At 38.0% G+C, this 10,000-nt stretch overlaps 1 protein-coding gene and 1 long non-coding RNA gene across 4 annotated transcripts in view; one reads left to right on the top strand and one right to left on the bottom strand.

The window, feature by feature from the left end:
- LOC138009550 (tetratricopeptide repeat protein 28-like) overlaps window positions 1–7,917 on the bottom strand; it is a 19,988-nt gene extending 12,071 nt beyond the window's left edge. The window contains exons 1-3 of one of the 3 annotated variants that reach the window (XM_068856624.1): window positions 4,846–4,963; window positions 4,150–4,234; window positions 3,273–3,336 (exon numbers count right to left, since the gene is read on the bottom strand). The gene's annotated coding sequence lies outside the window, so the exon portion shown is untranslated. Of the gene's footprint in view, window positions 1–3,272; window positions 3,337–4,149; window positions 4,235–4,845; window positions 4,977–7,793 lie in introns of those variants that run through there. The other 2 variants (XM_068856625.1, XM_068856623.1) reach the window with 2 other exon arrangements.
- LOC138009560 (uncharacterized) overlaps window positions 1–10,000 on the top strand; it is a 441,051-nt gene that overhangs the window by 21,084 nt on the left and 409,967 nt on the right. The gene's annotated exons all lie outside the window — the stretch shown is intronic.

The raw sequence follows: 10,000 nt of genomic DNA, 5'->3' as shown, positions 1-10,000 counted from the left end.
AATTTTTCTTCTTTCAAATATTAACAAAAATATTATTTCTCGTCAAGCGTTGCATCTTTTATGTTCAAACAACCGCTAAAAATAAAGATTTTTTAACGATCTATCCGTGGATATTTTTTAATACTTTAATATTCTGTGTCAAAATTTTCACAACAATCAAATCACAAAAATAGCAATGCACACAACAAATTTAGTCGCATTTACCTCTTCGTCGAACTCTCATGCTTGACTCAGGGATTTTTAGTTATTGTGAAAATCTTTCTATATTCGTTAGCAACCATCCTTTCAAATTTCAGAGAAATCGACCGGTCCGCGAATATTTTACAAGTTTTTTTCAATGGGATGTCAAAAGGCCGAGTGGGTGTTGTGCATCATCGGGCAAATCGGGAGATCAAGTTGCGCATGTCACCCGTTATAAATATTTTTTCACAAAATGTTCCCGAATCGTCAAGTATCAGCACAGAAGACAAAACCATCATTCCAAAAGCTTATTCTACGCAAAAAGTAGGTTCTGGAGGTAATTTTGAGAGTGGAAATTAAGTTTACGGCAGACGGGAAATACAACCTCACGAGGAATGGTATATTTAATTAGGTTAACACAAAAAAGAGACGCTAACCTCATTTTGCCCCAAAAATGCTTTACTATTGCCATAAAAACTATCCAGTTAAGCTCACATATTACACAATATGATGAATTCACCAAGGCCACCTTTTCCAGCGAAATGTTTTTTTGAAACAAAAAACATGTTTGCTATTAGAGACAAAAACCCCTTCTTCCTATTTCATTACGAGCGTGAAGACAACAAACTCAATCGTGTCGAATTACCATAAACAAGCTGCCAACACACTCCATGTCAAAAACGCAACTAAATAAATTTCCCCACCAGTGTTCAGCATCAAACCATTTACTGAAAAATCCTTTACTTAAATTATCAAGCAAACAATGGGCAATAAGCTTTCTTTCAAATAATTTCTGACTAACAAGAATTAGTTAAATTTCCAGTTGTTACCGGAAGACTGTGCAGAATTGAGTACAATAAGCCAGACAGCAGTGATCACAGATCCAAGTTGTTCAAATCCTTCTCTGTCTTTGTTAAACCCATTAGTTACCAGAGAATTTTCAATTCGATTTCAGTGTTGTACAAAATACCACACTTGTACAATATTAGAACTACAGCTCACTTTGATTACGGCTCGACGGGCGAAAGATTGTTGTCAAAGTCCATTACTCGTCGCTTTTAAGATTCCAGATATTTGTTTTTCACCACCTGCCTTGTTTATCAAATTTACGTTCCATTCTTTAGCTCCATAAGGGCACCAGAGAAACGTACGCCTTTCTACTACCCCCTGAAATCCTAGCAAAATACGCGCAGAAGACTCTACGGACAAACACACCACTTAGCAAGGGAGTGATAGGAAAGACTTTTCCCGACACGGAAAAAAAAACAAACAAAAAAAAAGCAAACAAACAAATCTCACCCATTTTCCGACTGGGATTGCCATACGGCAACCCAGTAAAAAACTTACGGGAGAGGACTTGTCATAAAGTGTCCTATTCATTTATTTAATCATAGTTGACTGGGTGTTCACAATAATTTATAAATGCACACCAAGGATCAGTGGTTCATTGAGCAAGTTAGAGAATTTATTTCTCAGCTATTGAAGCTTTAAAATTAGAAACTGTGAAACATCATAAGTCCATCACATGAAGAAAAGAAAATGCATTGCGTTTGCGTAAGAACATGACACTTTATGTTCGAAGCCTTTTTGTCAGGGAAGGGGCGGGGGCATTGAGGTCTATTAGAGACTGCAAACTCCCCTTCCCCTAAAAAAATCACCTAAAATCGCTTCTACAAACTTAATACCTGAACATTCCAAATACATTGTTGACGCATGTTATGGACTAAACCTATTCATGTTATAATCAGGTATTTGTGGATGCCTTGGTTGTGAATAACGCATATCCTCTAGTTTGTTTTTTCGGCTTAAATGTAAGATATCCACATCCCCCAAATAAAATCGTCCCTAAGTGGATGGCAATACACCGCAACAGAAGACTTAAGGTAGTTGAAGAGAGCGGAAAGAAAGATTTTGAGTGGTGTCGAGAAGGCGGCACAGTGAACTGTCAATTAAATAGTCATGTACCGATGGAGTTTTCGAATAAGTTAAAAAAACAAGAAAGTCTGAGATAATTTCATTTTGAGTCATTTGTATATTGTGTTATCGTGTTAGACTAAATATGTAACTCTAGAATAACGGTTGTGACGAGAATAAACATTTTTATAGATCTGCAAATATCGGGTTTCTTTATCTAAACCTCAATTAGAAGATGGCTTATTGGACGCCCTAAGACCTAACAAAATCGGGAAAAACTCTGGAATCAAACAGGATGACAAGTTAGGAACTTCCTGCCTTTGGGTCATAACGCTTGACTGGTGAGGCAAAATTGCCAGATACGAAAATCTTAAAAGTAAATTACGTCTAAGCCATAATTATAAAAACTAAAGTTTGCGACGAAGCAGGACTTAAGCTAATATCGATCAACGATTTACTTCTCCTTTTTCTTTGGATTTCAAAACTATGTTAACTAAACACTAAGTGACCCACGCCTTGATTTCAAAAAGACACCTGTTTATTTTAACTAGAATTTTTCTATTTAATGGTCCGCCATTACTAACTTTGAAATAGTTCAGAGAGCTGGCTCGAGGAGAAAATAACATCAAAGACTCATGAGTTTAAGAATGCAATTCGTATGTACCAGGATTAATTAATATGCAGCACGGGACTTTCGGGCTTTCAGACTTTTAAACTACTGTTTTGCATATAAAATGAACTGCATTTTAAGCTGGTGAGTAAATGACGTCACTTTCCCTAGATCCAACCCTCTGAGGTCCTATCGGTCAGTTTTGATCGTGAGTATTGGTGGACCGTGAAATCCAAAATTTACACTCAAAGTAAACAGCCTTTGGATAAATATCCAAGCTCAAAATTTTCCCACTAACCACTAAGGTGTTGAGCAAACCCACTGAAAATCTGAAGAAAAAAGGACATGAATTTTTGATCATAGTAAACCTGAAACTTTTGTTCAATTCAAACAGGCGTTACGGCTGTTTTGTAAAGCCTGCAGGCCTAGGATATTGTTTATTTGTCCTGAATTTTAATCACAGCCGTTGGCGAACCGGTATAGTCAAGCACACAGCGCTAGTTTCAATGCTCTTGAAGTACTGATTAAAGTATTTAAAATCATTAGGACGAACTTGAAAATTACTGACCTTTTTTCCTGAGTCACTCAGAAGGACACAGCATAGTAATTAGAGCTCGACCAAAGAACGCAATCTGCAGTGTGATTTAAAAAAAAAGGGGAAAGAAATGAAACACTTTTTTTCATAAGCTTAGCATGGAAACAGAAGACCACCTTTTAAACCATCCTGATCTCGATTAACAATCTGACCATAAATGCATTCTTTCAAAGTAGCGATGTTCGGATAGAATTGATTGCTCCTAAACCGCTCTATAATCTATAGAGCATTTAGCTTACCTTTCGAAATGATTTACAAGACTGCGTTTAAACAATACAGAGATTATACAGCAAGACGAAAAGACAGCAGTTTGAAAGAATCGTGTTTACTTGGCGATGGCGCGGAAAGTGATTTGTCAAGTTGCAGTTTTTTCAATATATAACCGAAATCGTTCTCTTTATCAGCTCTGTGATATCACGTTGATTTGACTCCTGCTTTATCGCAAATAAAGGGAAAATGAAATTACGCCCGGTAAAGGAAAAAGAAAAAAAGTCTCCGACTTTAAGAACACCCAACGATTTAGATGAGAGCCTTACTGCCAGTAAACATGCACATCTAACTAAACCAGCACACTTATTTATTCTGCTCTCTGAGCTTTACGGCAGGGGAGGTATCGAAAACCAAGCACACGAAAACGAAGAACATAGCACGAAGCACCCAAAAGGTCGACATCAAACTAAGCACCCTAAGTCGAAAAACAAAGCGGAACCCCAACTTGAAAACAAAGCACTCAAAACTCGTAAACGAAGCACCCAATTTGCCAGTAGAAGATCGCTTTGACCACAGGCAAAAACCATTGGACATTAAGAAAGGCAAGCTAGAAGTGGCAGAAAATATTGTTACGCGTCACCTTTTGAGCAGGACGCTCCGCTGTGGTTAGTTTTCAGCAGCTGTGACTGATGAAGACTAGCAGTACGCAGTCGAAACGTCGCGATCTACATCACAAATGACCACATCGTGAGACAAACGAGAATACTTTATTATTATTATTGTACTTCACCACGATGAATAACAGCAACCTTTTTTACGACAAAAAATTTCTAGTTTCTGTCTGTCTTGTGGTAAACGCGATCGGAGAAATTAAAAAAGAATCGTCAAAAGCAACAGTGTGGGTTCCTTCCTTATTCCCCATAGTCCTACCGATCGCTCCGTGTGCAACTTTTTTGTTCTTGTTTCTGTTAAAGTTATACTTAGCACTGAAGACACACTCTGTATTTTGTTTGTAACCGGAATCAATACATACATACTTGATTTACCCTCCGGTTGACTGAGGTTGATTAGACCTCTGGCAATTAGATATTCTGATTTGTCGAGAAATAAATAGAAACAAAGAAAAACGGATGAATCGTAAGGGCTATTTACGAAATGAAGAACTTATTACAAGATATGACTAACTAACTGGAAGCTAATATAACGTGCAGCTTCAGTTATAAAAAGAAGACATTGCTGTTAGGGATGGCAAGCTGTCAGGGATATTATTCCAAGTCACAGGGGCTAAGTATCTTACAGATTTCATACCAAAGAGAGAAGTATTCGGTCTGGGTACCTGTAACTTGTTAAGCCCTCTCAAGTTCTTACTGTTTTCCCTTAACTTGAATCAATCTCTCAAATACACTGGCGGAAAATTGTTGACCGCTTTGAACACAAAAATTAGAAGGTTCTGGATACATCTATCTTCTAGACTAATTAGCAAGGTGCTGACATCAGAGGACCAGTCACTGTAGAGAAAACAAAGTGCTCGTTCATGCAGCCAATCAATCCAACTTCTTGATATAGTGCTTTCATACGGAAGAATGGTAATTGAAATGATTCATTATAAACGAATCGTAAAGGCAAAGTTCAGTTCGAAACGATAATATGTTCTTCAGCCTACAAAGTACCGGTACATCTAGTTGCTTCGCTACTTTCTTATTGATTTTCGAAATATGTTTGCCAAAATTAAGAGCGTCATCCAAAACTATCCCAAATAGCTCAACGAGATCAATTTGGATAGCAACCCTATCAACAACATTGAAAGCTTGATATTGGGTTGTCGCAACAGAGCCAATACCTTTCAGTTATCAGGGTTTAGAATCATCTTATTAGTTCAAAACTATTCGCTCATTACCTGAAGTACTCTATTAAGAACGAGTTCAACAACGGCTGGATCAGTGTCAGCAAAAAATACAGCTGATTATCGTCGGCGTAATTCTTTATCTTTATCTTTAATCAAAATAATTGCCACTAGCGCATAAATGCTAATCCGGCAGGTTGGTCTCTTTGATAAATGAGACAAGTCATTCATAAAGATGTTAAATAATATATAGATTTTGCCAAGCCTAAAAGCGGAGCTCCCTGGTTATTTATTCTTTTTTTAATACTTCCTGTAGGGTTAGTGAAAATAAAAGGTTTTGAATTGTCCGCGTTTTGATGTTTCCGGTTGCTGCTTAATTAATTAAATCATTTTCTTTGCTTTCTTCTATTGAAAAATTCAAAATTCTCAAGGAGGATCGAAATGCACCGAACATAATTCTTGACTCTTGACTGTTGAGTGAGGCTCCAGCACTTGGCTAAGTAGCCTGACTTCTGGCTGTTATACACAATTGTGGTCTCATTCACACAGAAGCCCTTCAAGCTAATCCTGCCAAGCCGACCACATGCTGGAAAGGTCAGACCACAACACCGGGAACACTGTCCCCTACTCTTTTCGAATAGTGAACTCTGGAGTACCTCAAGGATCGATCTTAGGCCATTTTCTTTTCAGTTTTAATTTATATAAATGATTTTGAAAAAGCAACCAACTATTTTTCCTTAAGACTATTTGCGGATGATACTTCCTTAACTGCAACTGGGAAAGACCTAGATGTATTGCTTCAGAGGATAAACTCTGAATTGCCCGCTATTTATGAATGGTTATGCTTAAACAGATTAACCCTGAATTTAAGTAAGACAAAATACTTGGTTTTTCAACCACAACAAAAAAATTAGTTTTAATCTATATCCTCCTCTAAAATTAGCAGATCAGTACCTAGAACAGTCATATAGTGTGAAATATTTAGGGCTCATTATTGATTGTTTCCTGTCATGGCATGAGCATATTTATAATATTAGTAGTAAAATTACTAAAAGTGTCAATATTATCGCTAAACTAAAACCACATGTGACATCCCAATCTCTGATAAGCATCTATTATAATTATGCACTTGTATACCCCTATCTAACCAATGGTTGCGTACTATGGGGCAATAATTACGAGGCGCCATTGTCACAATTGGTGAGACTACAAAACAAAGTTGTTAGAATTATCAACAATGTGCCACTTTTTGATCATATTACTCTCCATTATGTAAACCTTGGTTTCCTTAAGCTTCCCGACATTGTTAAATTATACACGTGTCAACTATTTTATGATCACCTAATTAATAAGAACTCGTCGAATCTTAACTTGTCTCTAGTATCTGAGAAACATAATTACGCTACTCGAAGTGTATTCTTACAACACCTAAATCCAGAATCTTTCAGAATAAACATAAGAAAATTTTGTCCAACTATCTTAGGGTGCTATTATTGGAATGATATTCCTTTATCTATACGCAACAAGCCAACTAGAAAACTGTTTAAAAAAGCACTTTACCAGTTTTATTTTGCTCAGTATTGATAATTCTAACATTATATATTTATTTACTATGTGTTTACTCTTTCCTCTCTAGTTTACTTTTTATCCTAAAATAAATGTACGTAATTAAAGGGCATATAATTAGTTTACTATATCTTTGCCCTTTCCACTTCATCTTTCACTGTACTTATTTTGTTAAATATATTGTATCTTATGTTTGTCAAGTGGAAATAAATAAAAAATAAATAAAAATAAAAATAGTGTGTGGGATCTTTAACGTCCCACAGAGTGAATGAACAAGGGTTGTGAGACGGGACCTCCGGCTTATCGTCCTTATCCGAGAAGACTAGAGAGTCTAACCATTTGCAGATGTAATTACAAAAGTAGCACTTTCTCCTCAGTTATTTAAAGACCCAGAGTGTTGGTCCGGCCGGAGTTGAACTCACGACCTCCCGCGTGACAGCCCGGTGCTAAATAGACGTCACGAACTCCATTTCTCCTGAATAACACTTTACCATTATTAGGTCTGATTATTATTGCGACAACCACCGAAACAACACCACAACTTCTTTTTATCAACTCATCCAGTTCACCATTTAAGACCAGTGAATGATCCTGTTAATACACAAGACACAGAACTTTTGTGAAGTGACTGCTCATAAATTCGTTTATTCGTGTCCGCTATCGCAATCATTCTGCTATCGGGAGCAGAACAAACACATTTTACACAACTATGAGGAACAACGAACTCGCCTATGACGGTGATCAAATTCGCCTACGTAGGCGAGTTACCAGTAGGCGTAGGTGAGTTGGCGTAGGCGAGTTTGCACTTAGGCGAGTTGACCGAAGGGTCGAAGTGGTAAGTTGTGAGGTATCAAAAGCGGTACTCTTTTCCCTACCTCGCTCTATATTTGAAGCACTCTTGATTCATCGATTCATTCTTGAAGGATTCGTTCAACACCACAACGCTGCCATTCCGTCGATAGCTGTGAAATTTCGCGTGTTTACCGGGGAGAAATGGCCCTAGTGTCCCTGGACATGTCGTCTTTGTAGCTTTCATTACGCCTACATGAGTGGCATTCTACTTCAGGCAATTTCAAGCCGTTGGAAGGTTCGGTCACGGAGCGGCTTTACTTAAGTTTTTCAGCCAAAAATAACACTTGAGACATCGGAAAGGATTAAGAAAAAGATTTTGGTTCATTGAATGCAATTTCAAGCCATGAAAAGGTAAGAATATTTTCTTAGTGTCCTTCGAGTCAGCTCTCGCCTCGTGGCGTTGTTATCGCACATAATTTTGCTCCCGTCAAAATAATAGCTTGTTTTTGATCCAAATCTAATATATTTACCTTAATTACATTTCTAGCGTATTATTCAATCCTCTGGGATGAATGTTACGTTGGAAAAGTGGTAATTTGGGTGGTTTTTGGTCAACAGATGTTAAGTATGGGTGACCCTATTCGATGGAATGACGGTACGGAATGGCGGAATTGCGGAATACATGGAATGTTCTAAAACACGGAAAATATTGAATATTTTGAAACGCGGAATATACGGAATAGGAGCAATTGCAGAATACCCGGCCCACCAAATGGCCTACTTAAAAACGCTGCCAACGCGGTCCGCAGTCCCGAAGTCGATGAATGAAAAGAAAAGTGTTAAAGGGTAATCAGTGAAATGAACTGCCACCGCGGTCCGCAGTCGTTGAATCAAAACTGGTGGTCAACTAAAAAGCCTTCGCTACTTTTACCACCATACACATTTTATAACCTGTACTGTAATTATTTTATCTTGTAAACATGTGTTGTGACTATATTTTTTTGTCTATGTTGATTTTATGTAAATAGTGTGAAATAAATAAATGAACCATGTTAAAGGGAAAGCACTAAAATGAACTGCCACCGCGGTCCGCAGTCCCGTAGTCGTTGAATGCAAAATGTTAAAGTGAACTGCCACCGCGGTCCGCAGTCCCGTAGTCATTGAATGCAAAATGTTAAAGTGAACTGCCACCGCGGTCCGCAGTCCCGTAGTCGCTGAATGAAAAGTGTTAAAGGACAAGCACTAAAATGAACTGCCACCGCGGTCCGCAGTCCCGTAGTCGATGACAACCTCTCTTCTTTCCTTCCTTGGAAGGGAAGAAGAGAGACCCTGGGGACGAGGTTAAATCATGAATCAAAACTGTTAAAGGGCAACCAGTAATACGCACTGTCACCGCAAAATGAAAGCTAACATTTTACGAGAATGCTTAGGCCTAATCACTGAAGCGAGCATTTAAGCTTAATCAGTAAACGAGTGCTTTCTTCTTCACACGATCTCATGAAAAGTGTAGTTAACCGAACCGCAAAATGAAAGCTAAATTTTACGAGCATGTTTAGGCCTAATCACTGAAACGGGCGCTTAGGCTTAATCAGTAAACAAAAGCTTTCTTCTTCACACGATCTCGGGAAAAGTGTAGTTAACCGAACCGAAAAATGAAAGCTAACATTTTACGAGAATGCTTAGGCCTAATCACTGAAGCGAACGCTTAGGCTTAATCAGTAAACGAGTGCTTTCTTCTTCACACGATCTCATGAAAAGTGTAGTTAACCGAACCGCAAAATGAAAGCTAAATTTTACGAGAATGCTTAGGCCTAATCACTGAAGCAGCGAGCGCTTAGGCTTAATCAGTAAACGAGTGCTTTCTTCTTCATACGATCTCATGAAAAGTGTAGTTAACCGAACCGCAAAATGAAAGCTAAATTTTACGAGAATGCTTAGGCGTAATCATTGAAGCAGCGAGCGCTTAGGCTTAATCAGTAAACGAGTGCTTTCTTCTTCACACGATCTCATGAAAAGTGTAGTTAACCGCACCGCAAAATGAAAGCTAAATTTTACGAGAATGCTTAGGCCTAATCACTGAAGCGAGCGCTTAGGCTTAATCAGTAAACGAGTGCTTTCTTTTTCGCACGATCTCGTGTAAAGTGTAGTTAACCGAACCGCAAAATGAAAGCTAAATTTTACGAGAATGCTTAGACCTAATCACTGAAACGAGCGCTTCAATTCAGTTCAGTTCATTTTATGTGCTTTTGTAAATTATAGTACTAAATTACATGTAATTATCATACATTTG

This window comes from Montipora foliosa, chromosome 7 (assembly GCF_036669935.1).
Source record: "Montipora foliosa isolate CH-2021 chromosome 7, ASM3666993v2, whole genome shotgun sequence".
NCBI classification, from domain to species: Eukaryota; Metazoa; Cnidaria; class Anthozoa; order Scleractinia; family Acroporidae; genus Montipora; species Montipora foliosa.
Note: the sequence above shows the minus strand (reverse complement) of the source record. Positions and strands in the feature narration are given on the sequence as shown.